The sequence below is a fragment of the Vombatus ursinus genome, unplaced genomic scaffold, assembly GCF_900497805.2.
Source record: "Vombatus ursinus unplaced genomic scaffold, bare-nosed wombat genome assembly UNPS02014848.1, whole genome shotgun sequence".
Lineage (NCBI taxonomy): Eukaryota > Metazoa > Chordata > Mammalia > Diprotodontia > Vombatidae > Vombatus > Vombatus ursinus.
In genome coordinates this window covers 6,609,230-6,633,375 of record NW_020954626.1, presented here as the reverse complement: position 1 = coordinate 6,633,375, position 24,146 = coordinate 6,609,230, and the positions used below count along the sequence as shown (strand labels likewise).

Genomic DNA, 24,146 nt, shown 5'->3' with positions numbered 1-24,146 from the left:
GTTCTCCTGATTGATAAATGCTTTCTATGGTCCATTCTCTCTAGTTTTCTGCTGCTATACCTCACATTCCACCCCAGCCATTTTCTTGCCATTTGCCCTGCATGTTACTATACGTTAATCTAGACCATGGAGACCTGGCCATAGTCAAATTGGTACTTCCTTTGTTTCTAGAAAGAGTGAGCCAATTAACTCTGCGGTGACTTCCTAAGCCACCTCTCCCTATCACCACCATCCTCATATGTGTTGTCTCCCCATTTGAACATGAGCTCTTTATGGGCATTGATAGTCTTAGCTTTGTGTTTATATATTAGCACAGTTCTTTGAATATTATAAATGTTTAATGAATGCTTTTTAAAATTCATTCATTTATCCATTCATCCATCCATTCTTAATGTCTTAGGGAAATGAGTGAAGCTATCGCCAATACTAGAGAGGATGGACAAAGATGCATATCTTCTAGGTGGAGTCAGGTCTTTGTGACTTCATGAAGTTGGAAGGTGCATGAGAAGAAGAAGTCTAGTAGGAAGGGCTATCTGAGGAATTCCACAGGACACTATGGAAGGGAAAGGCAAAGTGTAATAGGGACATTGGAGAGATAAAGCTAACGTGAATGGGGATGGGAGAATAGAGAATGATAGTCAAACGTAGGGATTCTGAATTGGATTGTATTGTTGTGCCCTACTCACTGGCAGTGTGGTTAGATTATCTAATCATAAGCTTGTCTATTCTACCTCCATGGTATCTCTTAAATCCATCCCTTTTTCTTCCCAAAATGGATATTAGCCTGAGGCCCTCATCATTGCTTACCTGAACTATTGGAATAACCTTTTAATTAGTCAGCCTCTCCTCTCTCCAATGTATCCTCTTTCTCTTGCTCGAAAGGCTTCAGTGACCCTGTTATTCCAGAATAAACTCCTCTGTTTGGCATGTAAAGCCTTTTGCACTGTGACTCTCTGTGTCTGTCTCTGTCTCTCTGTCTGTGTCTGTCTCTGTCTCTGTCTGTGTGCCTCTCTCTGTCTCTCTGTCTTTCTCTCTCCATCTCCCTCTGTCTCTCTCTTCCTCTCTCCGGGCAGTGGCGAGAGGAATTTTATAACTTCGTAAGGAGAAATAATCAATGCAAAAAAAAAAAAAAATCCTCATCAGTGAGGATAACTAAGACCCAGGACAGTGTGGCTGGGGAGAACTACCATGTACGTATTTTTTCTACATGAGGTCTGGAACTTACACTTGACTCCTGAATGAGAGAAAAATGATCAATTTTTGTTTTCTTCAAATGTATCTGGTGTCTCTCTTGGGCTCGGTAGCCTATTACAAAAAATAAATCTCTGAAGTTTCTTGGAGAGGACATTAAAAACAAAAGAGTGATGCCTCTTTTGCAGGAAACAATAGCAGAAATATATATCAATTAAAATATTTTATTAACATTAAAAAACATCAGATTCATGCTTTTCCCCCATGTTAGAGCACAATGCCCACTAATCAGTTACATTTGTAGGTAGCTATGTAGTGAATGGATAGGGCTCTGGATTTTGAGTCAGAAAGTACTGAGTTCAATCTTTACCTCAGATACTTTCTGTGTGACCGTGGGTAAATCACTTCTCAGTCTCAGGTTTTTTCTCTGTAAAATGACATAGCTTATGTGCAAAACTTAGAGTGCTGTAAAATGCTAGCTATTATCCTTATATGTCATAGGCAAAGACACAATAATAACAGACTGATCACTTAGTCACTTCCTTTGATGTAGGCTTCATCATATACAAATGTCTATGGAAAACAGTATCCAATATGCCTTAGTCTCTGATTTATGCCTTTCGTGCATGGAAGTTCCAGTGGAAGCGTGGAAGCAGATGAGAATGGTAGGTGCACGGCATCTGAGCTGGGATCTGTGAGTAATTTCCACCCTCTGCCCTTAACCTCTCCAGCACCATTTAAATCTGAAAATTGGATATGTTCGTGGCCTAGATTTTTTTAATCTGCCCATTCTTTTATTGGTTGCAGCTATTACAGAGAGAGACAGAGAGAGAGAGAGAGAGAGAGAGAGAGAGAGAGAGAGAGCACAAGCACTGGGGGGATAGAGAGAGAAACAAGTAGAACTTCCAAAAACCACACTTAGAAACACCTTCTAAACACATGCAGCTGTTCAGAGCAGGTGGCTGAGAGGCAAAGTTGGCAATTTAAACTCCACAGGTCTACTTCCTTTTGAGCTTCCAGGTAATTTTTCCAAAGTATGTATTTACTGAAGCGTCCATCAGACTCTTGAGTTTCACATCCAAATCCTGCATTACTCATCCTCATTTCTTCTTAACTCAGGATTCATAGTACATTAATGGTACACATGTAACTCCTGGATTAGTTTCAAATGTATTCTTGCTGGGTAGAAGCAGACTGTTGCATAAGCCCATCAACACCTGAAAAATGTGTGAAATTTTAACACTTTTTAGGACCTGGTCAATGTGCTAGCCACTAGCTTTCACCAGAACTCTGGCCTCTCTCAGAGATTTTGGCAGTGTGGTGCAATGGAAAGAATGTTGGATTTGGAATCTTTTTTTTGGCTAGGCAATGGGGTTAAGTGGCTTGCCCAGGGTCAGTGTTGTATGTCTGAGGTCGGATTTGAACTCAGGTCCTCCTGACTCCAGGGCCGGTGCTCTATCCGCTGCACTACCTGGCTGCCCCTGGATTTGGAATCTTAAGACCTGGGTTCAAATGACAGCTTTGCCATTTATTACCTATGTGACTTTGGGGAAGTCAGTTAGCCTCTCTAGGCCTCAGTTTCCTTATTCATAAAATGAGGGAACTGGACTACAAGTCCTATATCTCTTGCAACTCAAAAGTTGTGCTCTGGTGATTCCTTAGAAGATCCCCCTTTTTGTATGCCTCCTTTTGGGATGTTTTTAGAATGGGAATATTCGTTTTCAAAGGCTGCATTAATCTGGCAAACCAACACTGATGGGGACTCTAATGGAAAGAACCCTGAGCTGTGTCAGACAACCCAGGTTGATTCTAAGCTCCATTGCCTTTAAGCTGTGTGATTATTGGTGAATTCCTAACCTTTTTGAGCTTCAGTTTTTTCATTCGTAAAATGTAGATGATGCAAAATAATACTCGGATTACTTGCTTCATGAAGTTGTTTCTCTAGTTGTTGTTTTTCCCTTCATCAGTAAGGCAGGGTAGATGAACTGTGGGTCAGGAAGGCAGCAGCTGTTGTCAGTTTCTGTTTGGAGGGTAACATCTTCTTTCCCACTCTGAGGTTGCCTGTAGGCAGCAAATAAAGCCAGGGGGAGGCTGAACGTCTGGGTAGATGTCAGACTAGTCCTTTTCTTATAACCGTGGTGCTGTGGGTTTTGGATGGAGAAAGAATGAGAGAGTCAGGTGAGACCATACTGTGATGTTACAGTGTAGCTCTGGGGCTGAATGCCTGAGTAGTTTCCTGTGTGTGTTTGTGTTTGACTTCTCCTGAGTTGTGTATTGCCCTGAAGAAAGTCTCATAACATTGGATTTTACTTTAAGATGCTGGTGGTCTTAGGCATAGACCACATCTGGGCAGGGATGATGCTGTCACAACTTCATTGGCAGCTGTGTCTTTGGAAATAACCTTCTGAGTCCTTCCCTATAATTTTGGGTATGTCTGTCTCCGAAAAGTTGCGGAACCCTAACAATTCGTTGTCATAAGGACCTTATAGCTGTGAAATACTTTGCAAAGGGCTTTATAAGTGTGAAATTTATTATCATTTTTTTCATGCAATTTCTTTAGTTAGAAATGATCTGGGTACAAGTCAGTCTCCTGTTTTTTAATATTTTATATTCTGTGGAGTATTGCATGGGTGAAAAAAATGACTATTTTGTGTCATTGAATAATAAGTATTGGAGAGTGAGCTCATGTGTAGGCTCACTGAAAGCATTGTCAGGACAATTCTAGTAGCAATTAGGATAATGGGATTATGTGTACCTCATCCTCTTCCTACCTGGTTTTGATTTCATGTGCCCTCAACTCCCCCTGTTCCCCATCTCTAATTCCCTTAACTGTGCTGTTTCTCTTTATTAGAATGTAAGCTCCTTGAGGTCAGACTGTCATGCTTGTTTATATTTGTATCCTTAGTGCTTACACAGGGCTTTGCACATAATAGTTGCTTAATAAATGTTTTTTTAAAAAATTCATTTATTCCTTCTTTTAGGTCTCTATGTTTTGAAAGGTTTTTATTCCACATAGTTTAAGGTGATGCATACTTGGTCAGATGTACTAGCCATCTAAAAAAACAATCTGTTTGGAGCACAGCCAAGATGGTAGAATAAACGTGGTGACTTGCTTGAGCTTTCCCCCAAACCCCTCCAAAAACCTGTAAAAAATGGCTCTAAACAAATTCTAAAGCAGCAGAACCCACAAAAAGGCAGAGTGAAACAAATTTCCAGGCCAAGATAACCTGGATGGTTGTTTGGAAAGGTATGTTGTGCTAGGCTGGGAGAGGAGCAGAGTTTGGCGTGAGTGCGCAGAACCTGGAGCAGGCCTCAAAGGACTGAATCGCACGATGGTCTCAGCTCTAGTCCCCTAGCCTAGCCCCCAGGCTGTGGCTGCTACCTGAGCTTCTGGCCCACAGACTGAGGGGGAATCGAATGGCTGATCAGAGGGGGATTGCAGAGATCTCTTTGATGGTGCAGGATTCTCTTGCTTTGCCCGTGCTTAGATCTGGGTCACAGTACTGGGTGGCGGTCCTGGGGCGAGGAGGAGCGATAGCATGGTGGAGCTTGTAGTGGCTGTGGAGAGGAAATCCTCCTCATAGTTCCAAGACAGAAAAGAGTGCTTGTGGTCACTCTTAGACCAGAGCACAGGTCAGGAAAGGAGTAAACACCTCGCCCTTGATCATAGCACCTTGGAAGAACTGAAAATTTACAGGTCCCTAGAAGTATCTCTGAATATAGCTGCACATAACCCCTGAAGCTTGGGACAGTACATTCTCCACATTGGAAACAGACCCTTACCTTAACCAAGAGTTTATAACTCAAGTAATTGACTGAGATCATGAGCAAGCAGCAAAAAAAGAATCAGATCCTAGAATCTTTCTTTGGTAACAAGGAAGATAAAAACATACAACCAGAAGAAGACAACAAAGTCAAAGCTCCTACCACCAAAGCCTCCAAGAAAAATATGAATTAGTCCCAGGCCTTGGAAGAGCTCAAAAAGGATTTTGAGAAGCAAGTAAGACAAGTAGAGGAAAAACTGAGAGTGATGCAAGAAAATCATGAAAAACAAGTCAACAGCTTGCTAAAGGAGATCCCAGAAAATACTGAAGAAAATAACACCTTAAAAAATAGCTTAACCCAAATGGCAAAAGAGGTCCAAAAAGCCAATGAGGAGAAGAATGCTTTAAAAAGCAAAATTGGCCAAATGGAAAAGGAAGTCCAAAAACTTACTGAAGAAAATATTTCCTTAAAAATTAGAATGGAGCAATTAGAAGCTAGTTACTTTATGAGAAATCAAGACACTGTAAAACAAATCCAAAAGAATGAAAAAATAGAAAACAATGTGAAATATCTCATTGGAAAAACAACTGACCTAGAAAATAGATCCAGGAGAGAGAATTTAAAAATTATTGGACTATCTGAAAGCCATGATCAAAAAAAGAGTCTAGATATCATCTTTCATGAAATTATCAAGGAGAACTGCCCTGATATTTTAGAACCAGAGGGCAAAATAGAAATTGAAAGAATCCACCGATCACCTCCTGAAAGAGATCCCCAAAGGAAAACTCCTGGGAATATTGTAGCCAAATTCCAGAGTTCCCAAGTCAACCAGAAAGTGTTGCAGACAGCCAGAAAGAAACAATTCAAGTATTGTGGAAACACAATTAGGATAACACAACATTTAGTAGCTTCTACATTAAGGGACCAGAAGGTGTGGAATATAATATTCCGGAGGGCAAAGGAGATAGGATTACAACCAAGAATCATCCACCCAGCAAAACTGAGCATAATCCTTCAGGGGAAAAAATGGTCATTCAGTGAAATAGGAGACTTTCAAACATTCTTGATGAAAAGACCAGAGCTGAATAGAAAATTTGACTTTCAAATACAAGACTCCAATTGAAACATGAAGAGGTAAACAGGAAAGAGAAATCGTAAGAGACTTATTAAGGTTGAATTGTTTACATTCCTGCATGGAAAGATGATATTTGTAACTCATGAGTCCTTTGTCAGTATTGGGGTAGTGGGAGGGAAAAAATTATAGGTATGTATAGATAGATAGAGGGCACAGGGTGAGTTGAAGATGAAGGGGTGATTATCTGGAAAATAAAATTAAGGGGTGAGAGAGGATTATATTGGGAGACGGAGAAAGGGAGAAGTAGAATGGGGTAAATTATCTCACATGAAACAGACAAGAAAAGGCTTTTACAGTGGAGCAGAAGTGGAAGAAGGTAAGAAGGAATGAGTAAATCTTATTCTCATCGGATTTGATTTAAGGAGGGAATAACATACACTATTGGGTGTGGAAATCTATCTTACCCTACAGGAATATAAGGAGGGGAAAGGGACAAGAGAGCAGGGGGATGATAGAAGGGAGGGCAGATTGGGGGAGGGGATAATCAGAAGCAAACACTTCTGAGGAGGGACAGGCTCACAAAAGAGAATAGAATAAATGGGGGACGGGATAGGATGAAGGGAAATGTACTTAGTTTTTCACAACATGACTACTATGGAAGTATTTTGCATGACTACACATCTATACAACCTGTATAGAGTTGCTTGCCTTTTCAATGAGTGTGGGTGGGGAGGGAGGAAGGGAGAGGATTTGTAATTCAAAGTTTTAAAAACATGTTAAAAAAAAATAAAATTTAATGAAAGAAATGGATCCCTGGATGCTTGGTCGACCTTGGCCTTTTTAAGCTAAAGTCTTTCCTAAGTCTCAGTTTGTCTGAGGCAATGCCCATTCAATAATTAAAGGCTGGGTAAGAATTGAAGCAAAAGGTAGCCTAGTTTGCCTTTACAAAAGAATCAGTCTGGGAGGTGAAGGCCCTTAAAGTTTCTGCCAGAACAGGAACAACTGCTATTTACACTCCCTCTGGCCATCAAAATGCCAAACAATGAGTTGGAACTATGAAGTATTATAAACACACAATCCAGTTTTCCTGATCCCTTCCCCCTGCTGATATGTCCCCTTATATTAATTCTGGTTATGCTTGTATGTATATATATATATATGTATACATATATATGTTGTCTCAATAAAACTATAAGTTTTTTGACAAAGAATCTGTATCTATACATCTATAAAATTATTAATTTTTTATGAATCCATAAGAATATATATGCATGCACATGCATATATATGTATATAGACTTTTTTGATGTACCAAAGAACTGAGGGGAAAAAAAAACAGGTGCCCTAAAAACAATTGTGGCAGGACTGAAGTGGAATTAATTTGTGCTACAAGATTATGATGGATTTTTTGAAGTGTAGAAAGACTCATAAGAGTCTCTCTCGTAGAAGAACTATTCTAACCCTGCCCCCACCCCATACAGATTAGTCTAGCTTTAAAATATATTGAGATGTTCCTTGACAGTTGGTTGGCTCAGGGGACTACTTCCTTATCCTCTGAGTACAAAGCAGCATCGAGGACCTAGAAAGGTTCTCAGATGCTTTGCTGATGGATGAGATTGGAGGTTTGCTCAGCTAAATCCACTCAAGGCTTCTCAATGTCTATTCTTGTTGAATATTCTTCTGCTGTGGTTAAGTAAATCTCCTTTTGTCAACATTTGTATGACCTATCAGTGTCTCATTCCAATATCCAACCTAAACTACCAGAGAACTGAACTGAGTCAGACCCAGCCCAGAACAACACCTTCTGCCAGTGACCAGCTCTAACCAAAGTGGCATCCATTCATGTCTTCAAAATACTGACCAAAAAAAAAAAAACCAACCCCAAAAAAACAAAACCAAGACCCTTCTACTTTTTGACCAAGAGATGATAAACTAGAGGTATAAAATTAGGTATGCATTCTCAGACATGATCAATATGTTGATTTGTTTTGCTTGGCTTATATATATATTTGTATTAAGGGAGGGTTTTTCCTTAGTGGTGTTGGTGGAAAAGTGAGTTATTGGATAGTGATAGACATGGGGGAAAGGAACAAGCAGTAAATGATTTTTAAAATGCAAAGAAGGGGAAAAAAAGAAATGGACAACGGGAGATAAATGGAGCAATTTTGCTACCTCTTTGTCAAACTTAACATGTATATTTATTTTAAAGAATGGTATGTAGCAGATACAGTTTCTTATATAATCTGCTTTCCTGTTCTTTTTGTCTTGAAATATTCGAGTTTCAACTAGTTTACAACAAAATGAAAATTAAAAAAATTATAGATTAATGTTATGTCTATGTATTTTTATTATTGGGTTTAATCAAAAAGCTGATGGGTTTTGTTCTGGTGACCCTCAGGATTGATACATCCCATTAACTTAGCCTGTGACCAAGTAACAAAGATCGAGACTATGGAATCTGGGACACTGTTTGTAGCCAGCAATGGCTCAACTAGTGTAAATTCTGCACAGTTTTGTCTGATGATGCCAGATGGAATTCATGCTGGGGGTGATGGTCGGTAAAGTCCCAAGTGGTTTTGTTACCTTAGACATCTTTTCTTTGACCAATGAGCAAAGATAAATCAGGGAGTACCTGGCCATAGTTTACCAGTGTCTCATTTTATGTGACTACTGTGGATATGTAGGGGACAGAAATTAGCTTGGATGATGGAAAGTGTATGGTACAGGGGGAAAAAAATCCCAAAACATTGCACTGCATTCAGATCTAATTAGATTGGACCTCTCATGAGAGACATTATGTGACTTTGGACTTTTCCAAGCCTCAATTTCTTCATCTGTAAAGGGGATTGAATCTGATGGTTTTTAAAGGTCTCTTCCCAGTTCTATGATTCCACAAGTACCTCTAGATTTCTTGTTTGCTGATTTATGAGGGCATATATGATATAGATTGCCAAGTCATTATTTTTTATTGCTTTAAATGAGTGTCTGTCTTAGGTTTGGAAATTGATAGTCATGGTCTCTCTGGTTTAAGAGGGCTATAACTGTATGATGCCTAGGTGATAAGTTAAGGGAAGAGTGATGTGCCAGAACTCTTTCAGAAGATCTTTGTGTTACTTACCAGAATCATATTATTTTTCTAATTACAATCTGCTTACCCCAGCATGGGAAGTCTTTAGAATTAGTACCATTTGCTACAGTTCTTCTAATGAGCCTATTTATTTATTGGGATACATAAATGTTCACTTCACTTGATTACATCAAATGCTCTGCTTCAAATAAAAATACTATTAACTCATTAGTGGGTGGTTTGTTTTAGCTGAAAGTGCAACTATAATATTTTGCCACCCCCACTTACATTATATTAATTTATATCCTATTTAATCAGTGTTTAAATTGAACTGGGATCAAGTATAACGAAACACTTGGTTTAGCATAATTATAATGGAGCCAATAAAGACAGGGCAGGATTTCAACATTAGAAACTCTCTTATATAAACACAGATGGGCAAAGAGATGTTGGTAAAAATATTTTCAGGACTGAATTGTCTATAAAACCACTTAAATTCTCTTCATGGTAAGTAACTTTGGATTAGTGATTTTGAATTTAAAACTTTGAGTAGAAATCCTACAGCCTGATCAAGTACTACAGAGTACTTCTTAGTCCTGATGGATTTTAATTAGGTCATTGGGTTCTAATTAAGAGATCACTTGGCTTTTGAGAAGTGCTAAGTCAAGGTGAAATATATACACTTTCATAGGCAAATCCATTAATTCATAGGATCATAGATTTCTAACAATAAGGGACCTTAGAGGATATGTACCCAATTTTCTCATTTTACAAGTGAGGAAACTGAGGTCCAAAGAGGAGCAGGAACTTGGCTGAGGTCATACATATAACACATAATAGAACCAGGATTTGAATCTAAGATTTTTGACTTCAAAATCCAGTGCTCCTTTCCCTGTGTCCACTGCCTCAGATGTTGGATTAAGCTTGATCCTACTTACTATCTAAGATCTACCTTGGATGCTGATTGTTTTTCCCCTTGCTACTTTAAGTTATGCAAGACTACTGTCATGAATGTCTGTTTGCCTTGGCAAAACCTTTGCTTTGTCTTTATACATATATTTTGCCCCCAGTGATTTAGAGTCAGAGGACCTGAGTTCAAATCTCAGCTCTGTTGTTTACTAACTGTGTGGCCATGGTTAAATCACTTCGCTGTTGAGTTTCAGTTTGCTAGTGTGTAAAATCAAAGAACTGGATTAGATCTCTAAATTCTCTTCCAACAACGAACCTTAGATCTTGTCAATTTCTCTCTTATTCTGTTATGATGACGGTCTGGGTTAATTAGGGAAACAGATTTTAGCTACCTTCTCTACCTGCAAGCCCCCATAGCAGTCATTACTATAAACACACACACACACACACACACACACACACACACACACACACACATCCCTGCAGATGAGATCCTGTGTCTTAATGTTGCAGAATCCTTGCATTCCATATGATTTTTCTCTTCACAAGCTCTCCTATGCCATTCATAGGTGATCCTTTCCCTCTCCTCCTCCCTTGAGTGGCAAGTAAAAGAAGTGCTTGGAGTTGGTTGTCCCCCAAGACAATAGAGAGTTATCATCTCATAGGAAGTTTAGCCTTCTTTTACTTCAGTGCTCATGCTATGTGCTTATAAAAAGACCATCATGAAAGTAATTGCAACTTATGCTCCATCATGTCCTAGGAAGGATGAAGAGGGAGAGAAATCCCACGAAGAACTTTACAAGTCTACAGATTAAATCAAAAAATACTTGGGTACTAAGTTACTTCAGAGAAAAGCAACTTCATAGAAGGCTCATACCTATATGTTATAATTATTTTGAGAAAAACACTAGTAAGAGCTGAGTATGGCCCTGATTAACATCACAAAAATGAAATTAACTATGTTTTAAAGATAGGAAATAGCTCAGTATTGATGTGAGAGTCATTCCTAAGTTAATGTGTACAATTATACCACAAACTTGTTAAAACAAAAAATTCAAATTGGTACAAAGTTAGATAAAAGGATAAAGGTGTGAATCAGATATAGTATGCTCATTAATTGAAATAACATGACCAATTTATATGTTACTGGTGATGAAAAATGGGAAATAGACAGAGGAAAGGTCGTAGACACAGACTATAATTATTTAATATACAAGTTTAATCGATGTAAATTGCTGTAACAAGATGCTAGAAATTTTTTTTTAAAAGCACTTTAGTCAGCAAATATTTAACCTCTCTAGTGGAGAGATGTGGCAGGCAAAAGCAATACTGGTTTAGAATAAAAAGTCATTTAAAATTAGTTTAAGGAAGATTAAGAACAAGACTCCCTTTAAAATTGAGAGATGCATATAGGATATAATTAAATTAAAGAAAACTCCACAAGAGACCAGACTAAGCAAAGTCATCCTGAGGGCATTTAAGGTTGAAAATGGAAGGAGAACAAGGAAAAAAAAAAAGGAAAAGATTTGCAAAGAGTTTTATAATGTAGAGAAAGATTTATGTATAAGGAGGTCTATGTAGCAAGATGAGGTGGTTTCCTCCTCCCCTCCTGTAGCCTGGGGTGTCTTGTGACTTAAAGGGAAGCAGAATAGACCTCTCTAACCTCTTGTCTCCCCGCCCTTCTCCAGGGGAGATTTTCATTCCTGCTAGAAGGGGGAAGCAGGAGGTTGGAGTTGGAGGTCACTCTGATCTCCTCAGAGAGAGGGGGGATATCAGGTTAGGATTATTTCTATTTGCTTTCTTAAATAATGTTAGTCTAGGGCATATGATGAGGTTCAATATAACTTCCAACTGCTCTTTCTCATTATTGCCAGGGAGGTGGGAGGGGGATGGGGGGGAGAGAAGGAACCCCACTAAGGCCTGACTCCTTTCCTACCAAATATACCACAATGAACCCACATAGCAATAGCAAAAAAACACCCATTTATCCAAATAGTAGCAAAACAGATCAGAAGGTATACATAGAAGAATATATACTAGACAATACAGAGTGAAGAAGCTCTCCCCCAAGAGGGGAGGGAGAGGGAGAGAGATCTTACCCATGGGGAATTTCCCTAAAGTCCCCTAGAGTGGCATGTTAGGTATATGGACATGATGGAGACTGCCAGCTCCGCCCATATCTTCCCAGAGTCTTTTTCTTCAGTGACATGAAGTGGAGTTGGCCTCTTTCACCATTCCTCTTGAAGTATGCTGGAGCTCTCCTGCTCTCTCCAGCTTCACCCACCCTTCACCAATGAGGAAATGAAACAGGAGTTACAATAACAAAGTTTCTCACCATTGAGCACAGTAGAGCTATTGTTAGTAGTGTTGAGGTTTAGATGTTAGGGGTGCAGGGACTCCAGAATCAGAACACATGAGTCCTGCCCGAAAGAATTCAACCCAAGCCTTCTTCCAGCCAAAGACAAGGTTTATTAAAGCATCTGTCATATTGACCAGACTCTTAAGGAATCTGAGCATTCATATTGCTAATGCAAGTGGGCCAGATCTTAAGAATCTGAGCACCTTAATGGAGACAAGATGGACCTTATATACAGAAAGACTGTGGGAGGGATCTAGGAGTGGCCAAGTAATTTGGAGTGACTGGAGGAGGGATCTAAGGAGGATCTGGATGGGAATGGCCAGTAAACTGGAGTGATCAGGGACCTGGACCGTGTGGCCAAGGGAGAATGGAGTCAAGATAGGATTAAGGGTGAGAAGTGGTCAGCAGCAATTGGGAAGTAACTGAACAGAATTCAGAATTGGGAGATTGGGTATAGCCACAATGAAAGGCCAGTTGCGTGGATTACAACCTCAGGCAAATGCCAGAGATTTGGCCATGTGGGAAAGTCCAGGGTTTTTCCTTTTTTTGAGGGGGTCCAGATCCCAGAGACATAGTCTTTTCCTTTTTGGGGTTCAGATCCCATCCCCATCAGTAGGAGTCTAACATCGAAGACCTAGATGTTTCATAAATGAGAACTGTTACCAAAGAGAATGAGCAGCTGTATTGGAGCCATGTACACAGAAAAGATCGATTTGGGCACTACTGCAATTATAAAGGCATTGAAGTATCTATGCACAAGATATCTGAAGGAGGGGAAGGTACAAAACATATGGGGAAAATAATTCCAGACTTAATACTGGAAAAAGATGTCTGAACATTGACTTCTACTAACCTTTATTCCTACTTGACCTTTGACATAAAAGTTAGATGAAAATCATCTACACATGCATTAAAGACATTGCCAATCAAAGTGAAGAACAAGTGGGTTCTCACCTTTTTTTTTTTTTTTTGTAGCAATCTTATTAGCTCTTCTTTTGACAGGGCAGGTCTTGTTCTGAACTGTTTAGCTTTTGCCTGTTAAATACCAATGCATGTACTTAGTTTCCTTCTCTCTCCTTCCACTCCCATTGTATTCTCTTCCTTGTGCTTTTCTCCCATCCTCTTTTTGTTAGTTTAGGTTATTCCAGCTGTGCTGTATATAGAGCATGAAATGGTATTCAGCAGTTGTGGCATTTATGAATTGTTGCTTTTGTGTGTTGCTGAAAATGCAGGCTTTTGTAATGATGTAATCTTTAACAATGCCCTAAAAGTACCCATTGAATTTTAGCTATTTTAGTAGGATTTATTCAATAAGTATGAAAATCAAAAGGGTAACTAAATTGACTTTGCTCATCTTTGAGGAGACCTACCACTAAACGTTGTAACTTGGTATATCCATGTTACTTCATATGTGCCAGATCAGGCTATGGGCATAAAAATACCAAACAACTAATCTCAAAGATATTGAATAAAGTCTGCCTCTTTTAAAGAAAAAGTACTATCTCACAGTAAACCACAGATTTACTATTGTAAAATAACTGTAAGATGTAGAGAACATGAAATCCCATGTTAGAAGACCCCATAGATTAGGTGGATCCCTTGTGATGACGTGGTTGAGAGATATGAACAATAGTTGCCCAGGAAGGGCAGGCATGTTTGCTCTAAATTGTTGGTGTGAACAGTCAAATAGATGAGATCACAACTCTCTTTGAGAAAGTAGAAATGATTGGTTGGGAGTTTGGACAAGCTCAATTAAGTGAGACAGCTGTTTTAAGAAGTTTTGAGTAGAGGTATTAAACAACACACCTGAGTGGTCCTGAACCAGATTAAAATATAATTCCTATCTGATTTGAATGTGTTGATATAGTAACAAAAAATTTTACATTTGATTTTAAAGTCAATATGTGGCCCCAGGGATCCTCATGTATGGTTTATGACTTTGATACCACTGAGTTAGAGATCTTTCCTTGTCTGAGTATGAAGCTGCTTCAAGTCTTTGAAGGAGTTCTGGGATCTATTTATCTTAGATATAATTTGTGAAATTCCTTGTTTTCTTCTACTTGATTTGAATTTGAATGGAGTTTGCAAAATTAGGGAAAGATGATATGTGAAGAAGAAAAATTAATGGGGCTACCCTGGCTCATATCTGGAAGTTAAGGATTAGAGGAGTCAGAATATTTTTTGGGAAAGTTTGAGTAAGATCCAGTGTGGATTTTGACTTAACCAGCAGGGGTGTTTTAAGGTCTTTTTTTCCTCTGCTGTTAAAGGAAAAGCATGTTGTTTATCATAGTAACCACTTTGAAGTCTAGAGTACCTTGGAGGCCCTCAACCAAAGGAGACATAGCTGCCAGCTGTTATGTGATGTTTTATTCTCTTGGCGAGCTAGAAGAATGATAGTTAAGTTGATGATGTGGGACGGGAAGAACAAGGCACTACAGTGAAAGAAACACCATATGTTTAGTAAAGTGAAACAAGTTTGTGAAAGGCTAGGTGGTTGGTTTTTTTTTTTTTGTTGTTGTTAATTAGGTGGACAGACTTTATTCTGAATTAATTTGATCTTTGGTTGTGTGCATGTGTGGATCTCATTACATAAAGGTGACATTTTACATGAATGGTGACATTTTGGAGAGGTAATGGTAGTGGAAAGGTGGAGGGGAAGCCGAGTGGAGAAGCATTGCAGAGGCTAGCTACGTTGACCTAAGTGAAGTTTCTTTCATACTTAAATGGAACTTCCATCTCATCTATTTGGATAACACCTAGATTCCAGGTAATGTTGATGGCCACCCACCCATTTCTGTTTATCCTGTGTGACTCTTGACCATGTACTCTAATAAATTCATTGTAGGGATCCATCTGACATGGTTCCAGACTTCCTTATTTGCTCTGACATTGCAAAGATATGATGGAACACTTCAATTTTCCAGATGCTAACACCTGCTCTTGTCATGTGATCAGTCCATCATTTTGGTTCATGGCATCCTTTACGCTTGTTGTTTCTTCTCATAAGTTCCTCATTAGTAATTTGTTGCAGCCTGCTCACACCAGTCATCCATCTCTCATTTGTGTAGAGGAGGAGAAGTTTGATTCCACTTTTTCCCTTTCCCTACTCCCCCCAATATTAAGGACACTATAAATGACAAGGTGAGGAGATGTTAATGTGGTTTGTTGTTGTTTAGTTGTTTTTCAGTTGTGTCCAACTCTTTGGGACCCCATTTGTAGTATTCTTGGCAAAGATGCTGGAGTGGTTTGCCATTTCCTTCTCCAGCTCATTTTCAAGATGAGGAAACTGAGGCCAACAGGATGAAGTGACTTGCCCAGGGTCACACAGTTAGTAAGTGTCTGAGGCCAGACTTGAACTCAGAAAGATGAGTCTTCCTAATTTTAGGCCTGACATTCTATCCACTTTGTCACCTAGTCGCTTCAGGTATGGCGTATGTTCAGGAGTATCTAGAATTAGTAAGGAAGGGATACAAAGATGGGTCCTATGACCCCAAATCCAATAAACTCTACTACTCTGGAACTGGGACCTTATCAAGACCCTCCAAAGACTGGAAAAAATTCCTAAGTGATTGTGAAGTAGTAAACTAAGGTTGGGTCTAAAAAGAAAAATCAACTATTTACTTCAGTATGTCACTAAACCAAGAAACCAATTTAATTGTTAAAATGGCATAAATAACTGGAGGCAGAAGTGGATGAGTGAGTGGATAGAGGGAGAGGGAATGAAATGAACTAGGCCAATCCCATGGCATCATCTTTGTTGGTCATCCACATGAAATAAGGGGAGGGAAGCCATCTATCAATTTCCATTACAAAGCAAGCATCCAAGGCCAGATTTGAAGTCAGGAAGAGGCAGCTTTCTGACTCCAGTCCCAGTGCTCTATCCGCTATGCCAGATGTTAACATTTCGTGATCCCTTTATGAAATATGAACACCTATCTCTGCATTAGGAGGGTCAGTGAGATTGCCTGGGTTGAAAAATGGCTACACTTTGGGACTTTAAATAGCTAAACCCTGCAGCAAGCCAGTAATCGGAGAGTTTAGGAGTTCAGTCAAGGAGTGTGCCTGAAGTCAGGAAAGAACCCAGTTCTTCACTGTAAGCAATGACATAAGAGAGTGATGGAGAAAATGTTAATAGTGCTGATTAAACTTAAAATTGTCTCATGCATTTTCAGAGAGCAGTTCATAGTAGAAGAGAGTTAATTAAATATTTTTGTGTTATGGGAAGAACAAGTTTTCTGAGAGTTTGAGAGGTTACATATAATAGATTGGTTTAAAAATATATGATACAGGTTTTTTTTTATTCTTCTCCTTGATACCACATCCTTTTTGCAATAGTTTAGCAGCTACTGATCTATGTTCAGTAGCAAAAGGAAATTATTTCCAAGGGATGCTGTCTTAATAGACTCCCAGAACAAATGTGAATTTTTATATACGTGAGTTGTGGCTTAAGGACTCAACTCCTGTGGACTGGGTTCCATCTTGGAGACTGACTATCAAGGATGTTATTTCTCATATTTGGCTCGTTGTCTCCACGTGGAGTTTCTCTAGAAAAATCTCAGTATATTCAAGCCTAAGTTTCTTTAAAAGTGAAGTAAAGGAATTCTTAGTTACAACACAATTAATTAATATGGGATGGCATTTTTTTTTATGCCACGAAGTATATAAGATGCAAAGGATTCATGGGAACTCATAAACAGATGCAGAAACAAAATATTCATTTAACCCTCCAGTTCTTCCCTGAAAAGAATTAAATGGGTTTACTATCAGAGCAACCATTTTAACATTCCAGTGAATTTCTCTTTCACAGAGTCTCAGACAATCCTCCCTTAGATTTGTAATATCATTTTGTGGTTTAGAAGGCCCCTAAAATATGTATCCAGGAGGCTGCTAAACAAGCATCATATTAGACATATACTGCCCAAGTAACTCTCTTTATCCTCCAAGAGATGCTGTGTAGGACCTACATTGGACTATATTCTTGTTTCTCTAGGCAGAATCGTCAGGAAATCCTCTTCTCTGCAAAAAGTCAGACCTCTGAACTCCTGATCTTGGGAATGCTTGTGATTTGGCTGTGTAGGCATATACATGCTTGCTTCTGCAAGGAATCTCTCAGTGCTCCACTTGATACCATATCTTGATCTGCAATTCTGGAAATCTTCCTGCTCCATCCAGTAAACTAGATGCTGGGATCGCATTGCCTAAATAACTGAAAATACCTATGCTTCTACATAGAATGTTGGACTTTAGGTGCATTGTCCATGAACTCTTGGACTGTGAGCATTTATGTATCCATTGCTCCTGTTGCTGTTCAGTCGTTTCAGTCATGTTTGACTTGTCATGACTGCATTTGGGGTTTTCTTGCTAAAGATACTGGAGTGGTTTGCCATTTCCTTCTGCAGCTCATTTTACAGATGAGGAACTGAGGCCAACAGGGTTAAGTGACTTGCCCAGAGTCACACAGTTAATAAGTGTCTGAAGCCAGATTTGAACTCAAGAAGATGAATCTTCCTGATTCCAAGCCCAGTGCTCTATCCACTGTACCACCTATCTATTGCTGCCTTATGATTATGCCATACACATGGTCATCAACTCCTCCTGTGCAGTGGTGGAGTGGTGGTGGTGGGGTGTGCAGAGGAGAGAAGGGAGAAACCTCTTCTTCCCCACCTTTCTGCATCCTAGAAGAATCATAAGGGGAAAAGGTAAAGAGAGTCAGTCAGTTAACATTTATTAAGTGCCTCCTATGTACAGTGCACTGGGCTAAGTGCTGAGGAGACAAATATGAAAAAGAAAGCCAATTCTTGCTCCCCACTTGCTTATAATCTAATGGGGGAGGACAAGACGGGAAAGGAAGCTGAAAAGGAGGGAGGGGGAGAAGGTACATGGTATAGAGACATGATGATGTCCAAAGTAGTGCAACCAGGTAGAAAATGAAGAGAGTCCTAAAGAATTAGAGTGAAAAGGACTGAGCTGGCCTCACAAGTCAATTTTATATGCCATGAGGAGGGGTGGAGTTCATTCCCAAGATGCTATTCATTAATCTTGATTTCCATGGGTCCTTATTAGCAAGGTACTAGTGGGCATGCCTACATTCCATGAAATGTTCTGTCAAAGTCTAAACAAATGCTCATGCCTTTTAATTTATCAGAGTGATTGTGGAATGAATTCCCTGAATAACTCTTAACAAATCAATCAAGCAACTGACAAGCATTTATTAAGTGCTTACTATGTGCTAGACACTGTGTTGAGGATACAAAGAAAAATTAAAAGTTCCTTCCCTGAAGAAGCTTATATTCAAATGATGGAGACACTGCAGTGACTGGAAAGGATGCTCTCAATGGCAGTTGGGTAGGTTGGAAGAGGAGTGGACTTGGGGGAAAAGATAATGTATTCTGTTTGGGATATATTGAGTCTGAGACGCCTTTGGGACATTGAATTCAAAGTGTCTAAATTGTTGGTGAGGCAGGGCTGGAGTTCAGGAGGGAGACTAGAGCTGAATATATAGATTTAGGAATCATCTGCATAGAGATGAGAACCCATGAGAGTTATTGAGGTTACCAAGTGACAGAAGTCAGAGAGAAATGAGAAGAGGAATTAGGACAGAGCCTTGAGTGACATCTATAGTTAGTAGATGTGACAGGGATAAAGATCTAGGAAAAGAAACTGACAATTGATTAGGTATGTAAGAGGAGAACAGAGTAGATGACAGTTACGAAGTCTCAGAGAGGACAGAACAACCAGGAGAAGTGTGTTCAACAGGGCCAATTGCTGCAAAGAAGTCAAGAAGGATGAAGATTGAGAAGAGGCCATGAGATTTGGCAATTAAGAGTTCAATGATAACTGGAGAGAGTGGTTTCAGTTGAATGGAAGTCAGATTGCAGAGGGATTATGTTAGAAGATCAGGCCTGGTTCTTTTGAGATTACCATGATAGTTTCCCCTTAAGGGAGGCTATAGTTTATAGAATCTTTATGTGGAAATTGTTATAAAATTAGGCCTGATAGTTTTGAGGTCATCATGGCAGTTTCCCCAAGGAAGGCTATAAGTTTGTGGAATATACTCATGGAAAACATATTGACAGTTAACATTTTTGAAGGCTAGTACAACTGAGTCTCCCAAATAATATTTTGTCTACCACCAGATTGTTCTTCTCCCTGATATGCAAACCCCCAAATAATGTTTTGTTAACTACCAGCTTGTTCCCCCCCCATAACAAACTTTCAAAATAATATTTTGCCCTGATCCCTGATACACAATTTGTCCAGCTCCAGGGAGACCATCCAAAATCATAATATAAGAACCACACTTTCAGAAGGGTACTCTGGAGCACACCCACCCCTCCAGTAGGAGCACCCCTTCCTGCTGGATCATCATCTTGCTGCTGAATGGACCATGCTCCTCAACACAATGCAGCCCTTACATGAGTTCTACTCTGTTAGTATATGTGCCTGAGTTGTGTTAAATTAATTATCTGAAATAGAAAAATCCTGAGGCACAACACTTCAAGTATAATGATTTAATTAACAAAACCAGTATTTTGCAAATCAAACCAGGTCGTCTGACCCACTCAGAAGTCAGAGACCAAAGAGTGATTTACAGAGCTTATTTTTTTTTTTTAACAGAAAAGGCATAAAATTTACAGTTACAGGGAAGTATAACAAGAACAAGGAAGTAAGCTGATTTACAATATTTGGCTGCTGGGCATGTGGGGAAGCTTGATGGGGAGTTTCTAGGGTGGGATAGCTTTTCAATCTGATATTCTATTGGATTAGGGTTTGTGTCTATCACCCTGTTTGTCAAAGTGAGATTGTCTTAGGAATCTCTGCCATGCAGTTGTAACATTTTGCAATTAAAAGCTAACTTTAGGCTTGTATTTTGAACTTACTTTAGGGAGTCCTGGAGAAGGGGAACTAAGACAGGAAAGGGGAACTTAATCTTTAGTCACCATCCCCCTGCAGGGGCCCTCCGCCCACCTTTCTACGGCTGCCAGAAAGTGGAATTTAGCCTTTAAAAAAAGTCACATCATTCTATGATTATTCTATTCCTACAAAAATATATAGCTTACTCTAAATTATCTGCTACTAAATGATAAAGTCTTATCAATCTATCTATTCCCTAAATCTATAGGTATCATTCCATCTAAAGGGAATATCTCTATTGGCTTAGTTTAACTGTTAGGGCTAGCTTTTCCTAAAGAAGGCAATTTAATCCTTCAATCAAACTAAAAATAAATCAAAGTAATCAATACGAATTGATTTAAAGGTTATTTCTTTTCAGTTGTATATTGGATCATTTTTCTTCCTTCCCTTTCCCCTCTTCCCTATTGCTTGCAATAAGCTTTGCCTTGAACTAACTCTTGCTGTTTTACGGGTTATTCTCAGCATCCGAATCCATTAAGGGGTTACTTTCCCCAATATCTCTGGCTGGCCCACTGACCTTTGCTTAGACATAAACTGGGTACCCAGACAACGACTTAACCTATTGATAGCCACACCTATAGTGGGAGAGTATGACACTATGAAGTCAGTTGTAGAAAGCAAGGGTCAATAGGGGAACCCAGAAGGGACACCTTTATGCGAGAGGACTGTCATAAAACATATTAGAAGAAAGTGAGAGAAGTGGAGCTACTGATTGCAGATGATTTTTTCAAGGTGAGCTGAGAACAGGAGAATGGGATAAAAGTAGATGTGCATGGTAAGATCTAATAAGATTTTTTTTTTTAAGTATGGGGGAGATTTGAATATGTCTGTAGGTAACAGGGAAGGAGCCATTAGGTAGGGAAAGATTGAGACCAGAGAAGGAAAGAGGAGGAGAGTGCAAGAGAAAATATGGAAATATGAATGATAGGCAATCTTCTGTAGAAGAAAGGAAGTTTTGGGATCACGGGGGCGTGTGGAGGGGTTGGACTTTGCAAGCAAAAGGGCCACCTTATCAGAGACTGGCGCGAAGGAGGTGATAAGAGTGGATTAAGGTTAGGGTCAGATGAATGTGAGATGAAGAGAATGGAAGAGGGAGCTCTCAGAGAATGACATGCATTTCTTTTTCCCCATGAAGTAGGAGGTTATGTCCTCAACAGGAAGAAGGGGAAGAGAGTGACGTGGCAGTCTCCCTATGCATGTATCATTCTTTTATTTTCTTCATTTTCTGCTTTTTTTTCTTCCAAAGGCACTAAATGAAACAAATTTCCTAGACGTCTTTTCAAAAATTTTTGTATTGGTATCTTGTGTTTTTATGTCGCCTACATCTACCACTGTATTTCCTTGGCCCTGCCCAGTCTGTCATCTCTTATAATGAAGAATTTTTTTAAAAGTTCAACAAGAATAACAAACATTGAAAATTCTTTTGTATATAATATTCCATACCCATGGATTTCCACCTTTGCAAAAAAGTGGAAGATTTGCTTTCTCATATCTTTTTTTGGGGGGGGGTTGTTGTAATTTCATAATTCACTTTAGATTGTTTTGTTGTTCTTTTCCATTTATATGTTGTCATATTATTTTTCCAGTTCTGTTCACTTCATTTTGCATTAGGTGATATGTCTTCTTATACTTCTTTATATTTATCATATTCATCAGTTTTTATAGCACAGTAATATTCCATTAAATTTATGAATGAATAAAAAAGCATTTATAGCCAGGATTTTATTTTGGGGTATACATTCATTACTGATATTGGTCTATAGTTCTCTTTCTTTGCTTTATCTTTCTCTGGTTTAGGAATCATGACTATGACAAATAAAAGGAGTTTTATAGAGTGTTTTCTTTCTTGATTTTGAAAATAATTTGGATAGGTACTGTTTTTAAATTTTTAATAGAATTCTCTGTCTCAAAGAGGGTCTTCTCCAACTTGGCTAGTTCTTTTGTAGTTAATTCAATTTTATTTTCTTGGATTAGATGATTTAAGATCTCTATTTGGTGTTCAAGTATTTTATATTTTTGTATATAATCTATCCCTTTTGAATTCTCAGTTTAATTAGGTATTTAATTGTGAATGGTTGGTTCTGAAAATTTTTAAAAATTCTCCTAGGTTTGTTGTAATTTTACCTTAATTTTCAATTTTTAAAATTTGATTTTCCTCATCCCTCTTTTCAGACAGGTTGGCTAATAGTTTATTAATTTTGTTAGTCTCTTCATGAATCCAGCTATTAGTTTTGCTTTTCAGTCCTATAGTATTGTTGATTTTGAATTTATTTTCTTTGAATTTTTAAGATTTCTCATGAGCATTTATTTTGGGTTTATTTATTTGTTGGCTTTTTGTTTTTTAATTGCATGTCAATCTCACTAAAGCCCTATTTTTGCAGTTAATGTTTATTTTTTAGGGATGGAATATTTCCTTCAAGGATTGCTTTAGCTACATGCCAGAAATTTTGGCATGTTTGCTTGTCATTATAATTCTTTCACAGTTATTAATCATTTTATGATACTCTTTGGCCCACTCATTATTTAGGATTTCACTATTAAATTTTAGGTCTGTATATTTTGCTTGTGCTACCTAAATTAATTACTATTTTTATTACATTTTAATCTGTAAGGCACTTATTTGGTATTTTTGGTTTTTTCACCCACAAGATGAGGAAGAAACAAATTAAAAAATAAAACAGCTTAAGGAGGAGAGGTAAAGTTCATGAAAATGCTGGGATAGAATTGACTTTTCCCACTTTGGGCTCCTCCCTCTTCCATGACACCTCTTCCCTACTTCCCCTACCCTTCACCAAATAGAATGAAGCATGGAAACTCAAAGGAGTTACTAAGATAATTGTAGTTTCTTCCTTCCTCAACTCAGTCATTCTCTGTAAGGGAGTGCTAGGGTCATCTCATCCATGAATTGGTGTGTGTACAGTAACACATTCCATTGCAGCAGCAGCAATGGCAATAGCAGCCACTGGCCTCAGTTTCTCTCTGGAGAAGGGCAGGTTACCATAAGCCCTGAGACCCAGCTCCTTGCTCAACTTTGAAATGTCCATGTATTCAATCTTTACTTGGCTATATTTCTTTTGGCATTTCTCTCCCCCAAATCTTTGCAAAGCAATGCTGGAATTCTCAGTTCAAACACAAGTAGCTGGTGGATTCCAAGATTGTGGCTGTTGGGGGGGGGGTTTCCTCATCTTCATGGCAATGTAGGGTACACATATATTTGCAGTTTTTAGTGAACTTTAGTTCATGGTGTATTTTAGTAAAAGGCCAGGTGGTGCTGAGAAATAGGTAGTTTCTAGGGGGTATAAAATAATCTTGTGTCATTTCAATTTCCTTTTATTTATATTTGAAGATCCTAATCCTGGCTTCTTGCCTGTCATTTGTCATTCAAATAGTTAAATTTAACTGCTATGTCTCTTGGAGTTTGAAGTGTAAGGATTTTTTTTTTTTTGGAGGGAATCCATGGATTCTTTTGTTTGGTGCTTTGTTTTCTAGATTCAAAAGTTCTGGACAATTTTCCTATATTATTTCCTGAATGGTGTGTAGATTTTAAAAATTGTCATATTTTTGGAAACATCTGACTGTTAACTTGTCTCTTTGTCTTGTCTTTAAGTTCAATGACTTAGGCTTATATAGAAATAATGTTATTAAAATAAATACTATGGATATCTTTTGTTTTTACATTACCTAAATTTAACCATGTATCCATTCCTCCTCTCAAACAGCCATCCCTTAAAACATTTTTTTAAAGAAAAAAAAAGAAGTTCCAGCAAAATCAACCAATACATTTAAAAAAAATCTGGTAACATCCCCTTCTTTCTAAAGGAGTAAAAGGATGTCTTTATTTTTTTTTTTGAAAAACATTTTTTAAA

The 24,146-nt window shown here is 38.5% G+C and overlaps 1 long non-coding RNA gene across 1 annotated transcript; it reads right to left on the bottom strand.

Annotated features, from left to right (window-relative positions):
- Nucleotides 1-1,401: 1,401 nt before the first annotated feature.
- On the bottom strand, nucleotides 1,402-4,104 carry LOC114027055. Its single transcript, XR_003567199.1, has 2 exons — nucleotides 3,049-4,104; nucleotides 1,402-2,408 (listed from the first exon to the last, which is right to left on the bottom strand). It is a non-coding gene; the product is annotated as an uncharacterized LOC114027055 (long non-coding RNA).
- Nucleotides 4,105-24,146: the final 20,042 nt, after the last annotated feature.